The 13747-nt window shown below is 33.5% G+C and overlaps 1 long non-coding RNA gene across 1 annotated transcript in view; it reads left to right on the top strand.

The window, feature by feature from the left end:
- Positions 1 to 10683, top strand: part of LOC143069748 (uncharacterized) — a 69642-nt gene extending 58959 nt beyond the window's left edge. Inside the window, exons 5-6 of the long non-coding RNA XR_012976477.1 lie at positions 1418 to 1456; positions 5535 to 10683. This is a non-coding gene — a long non-coding RNA (uncharacterized LOC143069748). The remainder of the gene's footprint in view (positions 1 to 1417; positions 1457 to 5534) is intronic.
- Positions 10684 to 13747: the final 3064 nt, after the last annotated feature.

Genomic DNA, 13747 nt, shown 5'->3' with positions numbered 1-13747 from the left:
TTCTTCTTCCGCCACTTTAAAAAAAGAACTTGTCCGCAGCGTTTCTCCAAAACCGCTTGTCAGATTTACTTAGGGTTTCAATGAATGTTAGACTAATATGTCTAGGTGAGCCATCAATCTTTTGTTTGTGCATTGGGGTCTATTAAGGGGTATTTTAGGGGGCAGAAAGAAGGGAGGGATTTACTATAGAATTCTATGGGATTTTATTTTCTAAAATTTTCAAATGAATATGAATTGAAAGCTGTAAGTGATAAACACACGCAGTCTTCAAAAATGATCATAGGACAATAAAACAAATCACATAAAATTTAGGGTAAGTCCCTGGGGGTCATCCACACCCCCCTTCAATTTGATAAAATGCTATTATCTTGTAAACGGTCCAGATCCCCACCCCTAAACCATATATATTCTTGTAGGGGACAATACAACAAATCAAATGAAATAAAAGGGGAGTCCCTTGGGGTCACCCCCACCCCGTTCAATTTGAGAATGTGCTATTAACTTGTAAACGGTCCAGATCCCCACCCATAAACCATATATATTCTTGTATGGAAGAATAAAACACATCAAATGAAATATAGGGTCCATAGGGGTAACCCCAACCCCCATATATTTGAAAAAGTTTTAAATGGTTGAGATCCCCACCCTTAAACCATATATATTCTTGTATGGGACAATAAAAAAATCAAATGAAATGTAGGATAAGTCTGATGGTCACCACTCCCCTCCTGTTTGAATACTTGTAAATGGGTGGGACCACAGGAATGGCAAGTTATGGTAGCTTTGTTTGGAAGACTTCGTAACAGCATCCTGTTACAATTACTTCTTGTTTTTATATTGCCTGTTTAGTTCACGCATCATTGTAAATATAAAGGAATTTGATAAGACTGTCATCAAAGGGAGAGGTTTAGCGCTATAAAAAAGGTTTAATCCATCATTTTCTATATTTGAAAATGCCTGTACCATGTTATGAATATGACAGATCTTGTCCATTCGTTTTTGATGTGTTTGGTCATTTGATTTTGCCATGTGATTATGGACTTTCCGATTAGATTTTCCTTTGAGTTCAGTATTTTTGAGATTTTAGTTTTTGCTTAGTCGTCCTACGTTTAAACTGACCGGTAAAAATAGGGTCATCTATTGACTTGATAGTGATTATGACAATTTTCAATGTTAATCACAACGAGACTTTTAAAAAAAAGTGGAACGATAAAAATGGATTTGAATATCTTGATTTCATTGAAAACAGTTGTGAGTTGATCTACATCTTTTATTGGAAGAATCAACGATGAGGAGATCAGAGTTGGTCGGGAAGGGGGTGTTAGCTGACCTGACCCAAAGTGGGTTTGAACTAATTCTTAAATATAAAATGTTTTGTTATATATCGTATCACCTTCATTTTTAAAATTTCTTGCAGGACAGCTAATAAGAAAACGAAGAACGCAAATGGATAAAGGTAAATATTCTATTTGTAAAAATCCAATTTTTGGTCAAGATACGTATATCCTTTTAACAATACTGCACTCTGAGGAAAATTCAAAAACGGAAAGTCCCTAATCAGATGGCAATATCAAAAGCTCGAACACATCACACAAATGTATAACAGCTGTCATATTCCGGACTTGCTAAAGACACCTTTTCTTATGTAGAAAATGGGGGATAGAACTTGGTTTTATAGCTATCAAAACCTCTCACTGGTATGACAGTTGCATCAAATTCCATTATGTTAACTACGATGCGTGAACAAACAAACATAGTTTTTTTCTTTCTTAAAATCGGATGAAGGACTCATCCAAAAGTCATGTTTATTTCAATGCACTGTTTCAAAATGATTTCTAGTCAACGACGATATTATGAGCTCACGCTACTTACCTAATTTTGATCAGAAGCGGTTCTTTTTTATTATTACATTATAGATCTTTAAAGAATGCACAGTTAATTTTCTTTCTCAGTCTTTCAGTATTTTTTTTAGACTTCTTCACTGCGGTAAATTCAGTATTGTTGACACAATTCTCAATTTCAATCTGCTCAATCTATTTTCAGAGTAATCAGTAGTAGTTTTGTTATATATTACACATCATTGTACTAAATTTTCTCACTATTAGCTGAACAGAAGTGCATTAACAAACTAGCGAACTGTCTGAACAGAACTACCGTTACCGCGTAAATTAATTCTGAATTGTCTAAAAGGATTTATATGAATAAATAACTTGAAGTGAGACTTGTTCACTGATGTGAAGATCAAAATGAATATTTCAGACAAAAAAATCATTTACATGTACTATTGTAAGCATTCGTCATGACTTGTGATAAACTTAAATTCATCATTGATTATTTTAGACAAATCATGAAAACATAGTCTCACCACTTACGGTGGACTCCCTTCACTAAAAAGTTACAAAGTCTAAAAAGACCAATTTTTATTTGAATTTGCATGAATGTTTACTCGACATTCTTTTGGTCTTAAAGCTGTCTGAATATATCTTTACACAATTTGTATGCCCCATCTACGATAGTAGAGGGGCATTATGTTTTCTGGTCTGTGCGTCCTTCCGTCTGTTCGTTCGTCCGTCTGTCCGTCCGTTCGTCCCACTTCAGGTTAAAGTTTTTGGTCAAGGTAGTTTTTGATAAAGTGGAAGTCCAATCAACTTGAAACTTAATACACATGTTCCTTATGATATGATCTTTCTTATTTTAAAAAAAAATTAAACTTTTGACCCCATTTTCATGGTCCACTGAACATAGATATTAAAAGTGCGAGTCTCAGGTTAAAGTTTTTGGTCAAGGTAGTTTTTGATGAAGCTGAAGTCCAATCAACTTGAAACTTAGTACACATGTTCGCTTTTGGTTGATCTTTTTATTTTTGAGGCCAAATTAGATTTTCACCCAATTTTACGGTACATTGAACATGGAAAATGATAATGCGAGTGGGGCATCCGTGTACTTTGGACACATTCTTGTTATTGTCTTAAAAATGTTTTTGACACTATCTCAAAAATATAAATTGCAACTAAATTGTATATAGCTATAGTCTCATTCTTGACAGTTATATCACTTTCATTTGCGGATTTATACTCAATCGCTTAACTCAAGTTAGAAAAATTCATTGCTAATTATAAAAAGCCACATTTTGGTACAACAATTTTCATTTACTTTATAAACATTGAATAGTATGCATAAAACATTAAATATGTCTACATTGCGGTAGGTTTATAACTCAACATTTGTAATTATTTTCAAACCAACATTTAAATTTGTTTATATCAACATACTTGAATTTTTCTAAAAACTAAGGATTTTCTTATCACAGGCATAGAGTACTTTAGCCGTATTTGGCACAACTTTTTGGAATTTTGGATCCTCAATGCTCTTCTACTTTGTACTTGTTTGGCTTTTAAAATATTTTGATATGAGCATCACTGATGAGTCTTATGTAGACACAACGCGCGTCTGGCGTACTAAATTATAACCCTAGTACCTTTGATAACTATTTACACCACTGGGTCGATGCCACTGCTGGTGGACGTTTCGCCCCCGAGGGTATCACCAGCACAGTAGTCAACACTTCGGGGTTGACATGAATATCAATAATGTGGTCATTTTTATAAATTTCCTGTGTACAAAACTTTGAATTTTTCCAAAACTAAGGATTTTCTTATCTTAGGCATAGATTACCTTAGCTGTATTTGGCACAACTTTTTGGAATTTTGGATCCTCAAATTCAACTTTGTACTTGTTTGGCTTTAAAAATATTTTGATATGAGCGTCACTGATGAGTCTTATGTAGACCAAACGTGCGTCTGGCGAACTAAATTATAGTGCTCTTCCATGTGCTCCACGAAACCTCTTTCTAAATTATTAACATCTATTATATCAGCAATCAAAGACGGGCTTCAAGGTTGTTGTGAAACTGCTTGTTCTGGAGGTGGCGTGAATCAGACGTTAATACTTAATATAGGTTGCTTTTCTGTAAATATTGACAATGCAATTTCCCATAGGAACTCCTTTTACGGCTAAAACTGTACCACTCTTACTATGAAGTTTTGAAAAAAATCTTATCCTAGAATTAAAAGTTCACATGCACTACAATTGTTTTCAAAGGTCAAAATATAGGGCTGTGCGGCATATTTTCAACGTTTATATGCCCTGAACTTTTCAAAGTTTAAACTAACACTAATTTTCTTAACTACCCCTACCTCGAATGAAGGGTTACCACAGATTTCAATGTAAATATAGATATAGGAAGATGTGGTGTGAGTGCCAATGAGACAACTCTCCATCCAAATAACAATATAAAAAAGTAAACCATTATAGGTCAATGTACGGCCTTCAACACGGAGCCTTGGCTCACAACGAACAACAAGCTATAAAAGGTCCCAAAATTACTAGTGTAAAATCATTCAAACGGGAAAACCAACGGTCTAATCTATATAAAAAAACGAGAAACGAGAAACACGTATAAATTACATAAACAAACGACAACTACTGTACATCAGAATCCTGACCCAGGACAGGTGCAAACATGTATATTTACTGGTAACATTCCCAAGATATGTCTCTATGAGATGGAACACAGAGAGCATAACTGGGAACCAGTATGTAGACAAAATTAATTTTCTATGAATATTCCAAATCTCCCCAAAAGAGGCGTGGTTTGAGAACCAGCTGTATTTACAAAATGCAATCTATAAATTCGAAAGATCTTTCAGAGTACATGCGGTCTAAAAGAGGGACGAAAGGTACCAAAGGGACAGTCAGACTCATAAATCGAAAATAAACTGACAACGCCATGGCTAAAAATGAAAAAAGACAAACAGACAATCAATAGTACACATGACACAACATAGAAAACTAAAGAATAAACAACACGAATCCTAACTCTCTTTCATCTTGTAATGGTATTAAAACATTTGACTTTTCTGCACTGATCACAAGTATTCCACATTCCAAACTGAAAGACAAATTGAAAGAGTTGGTGTTGCTTTGTTTCATAAAAAAGAATGGCCAACGTAGAAACAAATATCTTGTCTTAGGGAGGGATAAATCCTACTTTGTAAAGGATCACTCTGATTCAAACAGGAAATTCTCTGTCACATTATCAAGATGCTTGATTTCTTGATTGATAACATATTTGTTACGTTCGGAGGACGTGTTTTTCAACAGACTGTCGGCATTCCAATTGGAACAAGTTGTGCACCTCTACTTGCCGACTTGTTTCTTTATAATTATGAGGCTGACTTCATACAGGAACTTCTTAGGAAGAAAGATAAGAAGTTAGCCGTATCCTTTAGCTCTACTTTCCGCTGTATAGATGATGTTCTTTCACTAAATAATTCAAAATTGGTGACTATGTGGAACGCATCTATCCCATCGAACTAGACATACAGGATACTAGAGATACAGTTAAGTCGGCCTAATATCTTGACTTACATCTAGAGATTGACAATGAGGGTTGGTTGGAAACAGAACTTCGCGACAAAAGAGATAATTTACATAGTTTATACAACAATTGTTATCACTGTTGTTTTTTATAGATTCAATGGAGAAAGAGCTAGACTGGTGGATGTATGAGGATATTTTCTTCGTTGAAACACAGAGAAGTGCTCGTATATATTCACTAATCCAAAACAATCAGTGTTTAGTCGTTTCGGGTCCATCTGGAGTCGGAAAAACAGCTGCTGTTAAACACGTGGCCTTACAATTAGAAAATGAAAGTTATACTTTAATTTTGTTGCGTGAGGCCAATGATTTAGACCGTTTTTATAAAAGTGGTCGGAAAACTTTATATGTGGTTGATGATTTGTGTGGTAGTTATATCGGAGACGAAGAAGAGATGAAGAAGTGGGAAAAACTAGAAAAAGATATAAAATATAGATTAGAACATGGTAACTGTAAATTGATAGCTACCTGCAGACTTCAGGTATTTCATGACATAAAGTCATTAGATTTAAAACTGTTTGAAAATGAATGTAATCTTATTTCAAAAGGTAATACTTTGACAGAAGGGGAGAAAGTAAGACTTGCTCAAAAGTATTTTCAGGGGAATGCTGACTCAGCTAAAGAACATTTAGGTAAGTACGAATGTTTTCCATATTTTTGCAAGTTTTATCATGACAACAAAGATAAGACAGAATTCTGTTTGCAAGATTTTCTAGCAAATCCATTCTCTTTCTTAGCAAATGAAGTACACAAACTCAGAACGCAAAGAGGACAAAACAAAAAAGGTAAGTTAAAGTTCTGCGCTCTTGTATTGCTTGTTATTTCCAACAATAACCTTGAAGAGTCAACACTAGAAAGTAAGAACAAGATGATTTTTGACACACTCCAAAAATGTGAATTGAGTACCAATATTACAGGAAAAGCTATAAGATTAGAATTAGAAACTCTAATCGGCTCTTTTGTCATTAAAAGGGAGCAGTCTTATAGCGCTGCTCATGACAAAATGTTCGATTTTTTAGCATTTTATATGGCTGTAGAGGAGAAACTGGTAGATATCATAATACTTTACGCCAGTGAAAATTTGGTATGTGAGAGACTACATGTATCTATTGGAGGGAATCCTGTGGCAAATGAATGTTTGACATATGAGAAAAAATCAGTTGGAGGGAACACTAAACTTGACTCTTACCAAACCTCTAATATAGACTGTTTGATAACCATTCCTGATGACATGATATTCAAGTATACAAAAAGAGTTTTTAGCGACATTAAAACATCTGATCATGTTGAGAATTATTTGTCAAAAAACAGAAATATGAAGAATGGCGAATTCAAAAAGAAGTTACTTTCTTATATAAAACAACAGTTACTTGAGAAGGACGAAACAGAAAATCTTATATACACAGCAAGTTCTGATTTCATATCCCGAATACTTTCAATCACTACAATAGAACGCCTTCACAGTGACAGTTTCCTTGATAGTTACGCTGTCGAAATACCAGAAAACTACGTGCACATGTATATCAAAAGAGTGTTCAATGATATGAAAAGGTCAAACGACATATTAGAGTACGTTCGTAATAATATAAATCATGCAGAGAATGCGTTCATAGACAGACTAGCTGAATACATGACCCAAATTTCAAAAGAGGAGAAAGAAATACTTCTCAAAGAAGCCAGTGCTGATTTTGTTGCAAGAATTTTTGTAGTATCAGAACAAAGTATAACCAGAAGAGGGAGTCCTATTGACAACTTTCACATCTTAATACCGCACGAACTTTTAAATAGTTACATTGCAAAAGTATTCGCTGATTTGATAAAGTCAGATGACATAGAAATATACCTACAAAACAACACCAATGAACCGGACGTCACTACTTTTAATGAAATGTTGATCGCTTTTATGACTAAACTTACAGAACAAGAGTTCCGCACATTGCTTCGTGATCGAAAAAAAACAAGTAGCAGTAGCATTAAGCGTTTGTTTGTTGTAGACTTAAGCGGTAGTGCACAATCTGATGTTTACGTTTTGAAGCCTTTGTCTAAGAATATTCTTCAGCATATACAAGACAAAGGTATACTGAATTGTCCAGAATGCTGTGTCAGTGATTATATAAAAATAATGCTTGACTACTGGAAAAGTGGAGAAGTATTTGATGTTTTTGAAAATGTGAATATGAAAAATCATTTATTTGCAGACCTTTTTATAAAACGTTTACATCAGCTTGACCAAGGAACGCAATTACAGCTTGCAGCTACAATAGACAATAAAACCAAAAGTTCAACACTAGTAGTAAGTTGTCATACTGGAAACAAAAGGCTTGCAGACTGGTGTTTGCAAAACAACGTAGATATTAATTGGTGTGACAATATAGGTGGATCTCCCTTATTCTTCGCCAGCTGGAAAAATTATCCTGAACTTGTGTCTGTCTTACTAGAGAGTAATAGTACAACTATAGATGTCAATAAGTGCATAGAAGACGGCAGAACACCACTGTTTATGGCCTGCGCTGGTGGGCTAGAAAAGATTGTCACTATGTTGCTGGGAGCAAAAGGGATAGATGTCAATAAAGGGTCAGATGAAGGAGAAACACCTTTATATATTGCATGTGCCCGGGATAAAAGACATATTGTAGCACTATTGTTACAAAATACGAGTAGCAGAATAGATGTGAATAAGTGTACAAAAGATGGCTATTCACCGCTGTATGAGGCATGTTGTCAAAGAAATGCACACATTGTATCGATGTTGCTGAAACATAAAGATTTAGATGTCATCAACGAAAGCAATATATGGAATAAAACCCCATTGATGATTGCCAGTGAAAATGGGAATGGTGATATAGTCCTCCTCTTACTAGAGAACAATAAATTAGAAGTAAATAAATGCAATAACGAAGGTGAGACAGCATTGTATGTTGCGTGTGATACAGGTTGCACAAAAGTTGTCTCCCTGTTACTCAAATCCGAAACTCATAATGTTGATGTGAACATATGTTCAAAGAATGACACAACAGCAATATATGCTGCATGTTGCAGAGGACATACAGCGATAGTCTCGTTGATTTTGAAGTATAAAGCTAAAGAAATTGATTTCAGTAGAAGCAAATCCCTATTATACACCGCTTGTGCAAGGGGTTACACCGACATGGTAACTGTACTCCTAGAAACCGGCAAAATAGAGGTCAATGAAGTAACATTTTGGGGTGAGACACCATTATTTGCATCTTGTGAAAAAGGCTTTGAGGAAATTGTGCTTACATTAACTACGTTTGCAAATATAACAATTGATGTTAATAAAAGTACAGATTCTGGTGAAACGCCTTTGTATATTGCATGCTATAAAGAACATTTGAACATTGTCTCAACGCTGATAGCATGCAGAAACATAGATGTCAATAAATGTACAACCATTGCAAGATCACAGTTCATCGAATGCAGCCAAGGTTATCCAAACAAAGACGCCAAGGCATATACCAACAAAAATAAGGTTGATGGAAATACAGAAGCTGGTGAAACGCCTTTGTATAGAGCATGCTATGAAGGAAATTTAAATATTGTCTCAACGCTGCTTTCTTGCAAAAACATAGACGTCAATAAATGTACAACCACTGGGAAATCACCATTGTATATTGCATGCTACCATGGTTATACAGACATTGTAACTCTATTATTTGAAGATTCTGCATCAAAACCGGATGTGAATATATGCACGGACAACGGGGAAACACCATTGTTTGTGAGCTGCTTACGCGGTCATGAGAATATTGTTCGAATTCTCTTGGAACGAGGTGCCGATCATATGATCTGTACAGGAGAAGGTAAATCGCCAATATTTATTGCGAAGGAGAAAAAATATACTAGAATATCAGAAATGTTAGTTGATAAGAGGGATAGTACATGTGACTAAAGATACTGGTATCTGAGTTTGCTTGTTTATTGAACAGTCATGTTTTTCTTTGTTGTCATGCAATAAAATAGCTTGTTATTGTTGAACAAATCTGTCACACGTATCTTCAATTGCCTTTGAAAGAAACTCTCGTTCTTCAAATTGGAATATAACAGTTTTTTTTAATTACTACTAATACAAATTTTGTTGTAATCATACGAGGGAGTTTTAGTAAGTATTTGTAAACCGAATTCTTTTACCAGGAGAAAATATATCACTGGCAAGTAAAGTTTAAGAATACACCTGTGACACAATTTATTCAAGTAAGTAATACTGTACAATTAATTTCGTAGTTGTCATTTTAATAGGTTGCATGTAGCTCGTACGATACTTGCACAGATTTTGCATATTTTCCCTTTTATGATATACTTCAGTTTTACCACTTAACATGATTAAATAATATATTATATAATAACAACTGCATTGCTGATTTACAACAGACATGCATGTTAACCTGTGCATGTTGTGTATGAAAACAAAATAGAATAGCTTGTATCATATAAAATGTGTTGAACTTGATTAATGCTTATCAATATCGCGATAAATACACATTTACCTACTGTTACTTCTGATATTTAGATTTATGTATTTTACCGTACTGTATTGTTGACCTATAGCTACTTTGTGGTGGTGCGTATTCTGATACTTTAGGTAAGATTGGTCTAATGTCAGACAAAAAACTCTCATCTCAGTTAAAGGCTGCTTACATGAATCTATTTTGAATATCATTGTATATTTAATGAATTCCAAAGTATTCTTAAGGTAGTATCATATACTGTATATAAACATGGTAGACTTGTAAATTTTTAGAATTTCTTAGTTGCATAATAACAATTAATGTCAATGGTTTTACTCACTTATGTATTGTTACAATGTATGTATATACCATATTTTGAAAGAAAGAAAAAACGATCAATAAAAATTGAAATAAAAAAGTGAATTAAAAAATTTAAAATATGTTTTAGGTTCAATGATACCTTGCCTGTCTATAATTTGTATATAAAGGACACATTTGCTTGTATTTCCACAATTATATCATGTGTATATTTCATTTTATTTTCATGTTTGCTTTTTCATTTTGTTTCCCAATGCAGTTTGTTAATTCTGTAATGACCTTTTTTATGAGATTGTAATTTTTGAGGGTCAGTCGTAATAAGGAAGATTTTGTTTTAGCTCATTTGTATTATTTTATTTTGTTTCGCAAAACAATTTGTTGATTCTTAATTAAAAATTTCTAAATATTGTATATAATTGGTATTTTGATATATTGATAAATAAATATTAATCACACAAAAGACTCGTCTTTGCGTTAAAAATTATGACCGTATAACGTTGTGTCAATTTTAAACTTTCCATCAATTTATGGGATAGCAATTGAACACGTGTGTTCATCGTTTGGGCACGTATGCTATATTTTAAACGAAACATAATAACGATAGTTACAATATTTATGATTGGCTATCAGACTTTTATTCACCAGAGACCAACTGACGTGGATGTAAGCAACAACATGTCAACCTACGGTCCTCAGCATAGACAAAACTAAAACCGTATACTAAGCTGCAACAACATAAACAATTATGACACATCGATCGGTTCCAGGCCCTTAACAGTCACATAAAATTATGTTAAACATATTTATTAAAAAGTTATCAACAAAATTTCCAAATTCAAAGAAAAAAAATCAAAAAGAGGTAAGTACAGTAACTTTGACAATATCAAACGCTCGATTCTATCCACCATGCGAAAAAAAGAGAAGGAAAACAACGGTCATGTTCCCGACCAGGTTCAAACTAAATCTCACACCTGTATGGCAGTTCTTAGAAATAGCGTTATGTTTTTTATAATTGTGTGAGGGATCCAAACAGACAAAATTGATTAACATAATAATACTTGGACCCACCAGCCAAATGCAAATGTGTTGAAATATTCGCTAAAGATAGACAACATCACTAACAGAAAAAATCCACCTAACATTAATTAAACTGACAAACACTACAGCAAACAGTTTTATTTTTGTAGTTGATAGTACAATTTTGTAGTTGAACATGTTAAAAAAAGAAATTAAACATAACTATGAAACGTTCATAAAGAAATTAAACATAACTATGAAACGTTCATAAAGAAATTAAACATAACTATAGAACGTTCATGCCTCCGAGGTTCTGTTCTTGATTATCATTTATCAAAAACCATATATAAAACGTTTCGAAGGTTAAATCGTAACAGTTAAAGACCGTATAACGTTGTGTCAATTTTAAACTTTCCATCAATTTATGGGATAACAATTGAACACGTGTGTTCATCGTTTGGGCACGCATGCTATATTTTAAACGAAACCTAATAACGATAGTTACAATATTTTATGATTGGCTATCAGACCTTTATTCACCAGAGACCAACTGACGTGGATGTAAGCAACAACATGTCAACCTACAGTCCTCAGCATAGACAAAACTAAAACCGTATACTAAGCTGCAACAACATAAACAATTATGACACATCTGTCGATTCCAGGCCCTGAACAGTCACATAAAATGATGTTAAACATGTTTATTAAAAAGTTATCAACAAAATTTCCAATTCAAAGAAAAAAAAATCAAAAAAAGGTAAGTACAGTAACTTTGACAATATCAAACGCTCGATTCTATCCACCATGCGAAAGAAAGAAAAAGGAAAACAACGGTCATGTTCTCGACCAGGTTCAAACTAAATCTCAAACCTGTATGGCAGTTCTTAGAAATAGCGTTATGTTTTTTAAAATTGTGTGAGGGATCCAAACAGACAAAATTGATTAACATAATAATACTTGGACCCACCATTGGTTGAAATATTCGCTAAAGATAGACAACATCACTGACAGAAAAAAATCTACCTAACATTAATTAAACTGACAAACACTACAGCAAACTGTTTTTTTTTTTTGTAGTTGATAGTACAATTTTGTAGTTGAACATGTTAAAAAAAGAAATTAAACATAACTATGAAACGTTCATGCCTCCGAGGTTCTGTTCTTGATTATCATTCATCAAAAACCATATATAAAGCGTTTCGAAGGTTAAATCGTAACAGTTGAAGACATATATGACCAAACTAATAGCCAATTCAATATAAATAAATTTGGTATTTTTTTCTGTCTTCTGATTGGTTAAAATTATTAGTTTTATTTTCAATGTTGTCAATTTTGTTGGCGACACGCCCACTCTGACGTTGTGTATTCATACGCCAACATGTGTGTACGTTGTTATTGTTAATATAAATAATATAAAAAAAGTTCTTTGAGCCTTATTTTTGATAGAAATTTATTTATAATGAATGGCAATAATTTATTTTGATTTTATTGAACCATAAAACTAATTTTTGACTCTTCACATTTTACATAATCCGCTTCGCAGATTATTCAATGTAAAGAGTCAAAAATTAGTTTTATGGTTCAATAAATTCAAAATAGATAATAGCCACTCATTAAATATAGTCAACTGTGCCGTAGGGAGTTGAAAACTTAGTTTCTCTAGAATTTTTCAACTTATACACGGACAATAACCGACAGCTAATTTTTATAGATCATGTCATCACCAACATTCCGACTACTGCAAAGCTGATGACATGGAAGAATGGCTTAACACATCTCTTACAAGACAAAATGTAAATGAAATATAAATGCACTTTGAGTCTTGGCGGAAAAGTGCAAATCATGGTTGATACACAATTAAGTTAATTTGAATAGACCAAATACACACTTTTGCATCTGCACCCATTTATATTGAGGTTTCCAATGAAAACTATCATAGATATAAGAAGATGTGGTATGAGTGCAAATAAGACTCTCCATCCAAGTCACAGTTTATAAAAGTAAACAATTATAGGCCAACGTGCGGTTTTCAACACGGAGCCTTGTCTCACAACGAACAGCAAGCTATAATAGGTTCCTAAAAAATAACTATAATATTGTTTACAAAACCATTCAAACGGGAAAACCAACGACATAATATATATAAAAAAAGAGAAACGATAATTACTTATGAACCACATCAACAAAGATCAATTACTGAACATCAGATTCCTGATTTAGGACAGGTGCAAACAATTGCAGCGGGTTTAAACGTTATAATGGTACCAAACCTTGACCTATAGCTGCTTAATAATAATTCATACTAAAAGGTTTTTTGGGATTCACGTTGCCATTGTAGAAGCTTTGGGAACTTATAGTGTCATTAATGATATTTTGTTATAAAATTTTCACTTAATAAGCAATATATGTCACAGATAGAGGATGAAGATGACTTAAAAAAAATCACATTCAATGACCTTTAGTTAATAACAAAGGTCGAATGTAATTGATGAACTTGATATGTGCAC

The sequence above is a fragment of the Mytilus galloprovincialis genome, chromosome 3 (assembly GCF_965363235.1).
Source record: "Mytilus galloprovincialis chromosome 3, xbMytGall1.hap1.1, whole genome shotgun sequence".
Lineage (NCBI taxonomy): Eukaryota > Metazoa > Mollusca > Bivalvia > Mytilida > Mytilidae > Mytilus > Mytilus galloprovincialis.
The sequence above is the reverse complement of the archived record's forward strand: the minus strand, read 5'-3'. Positions and strand labels throughout refer to the sequence as shown.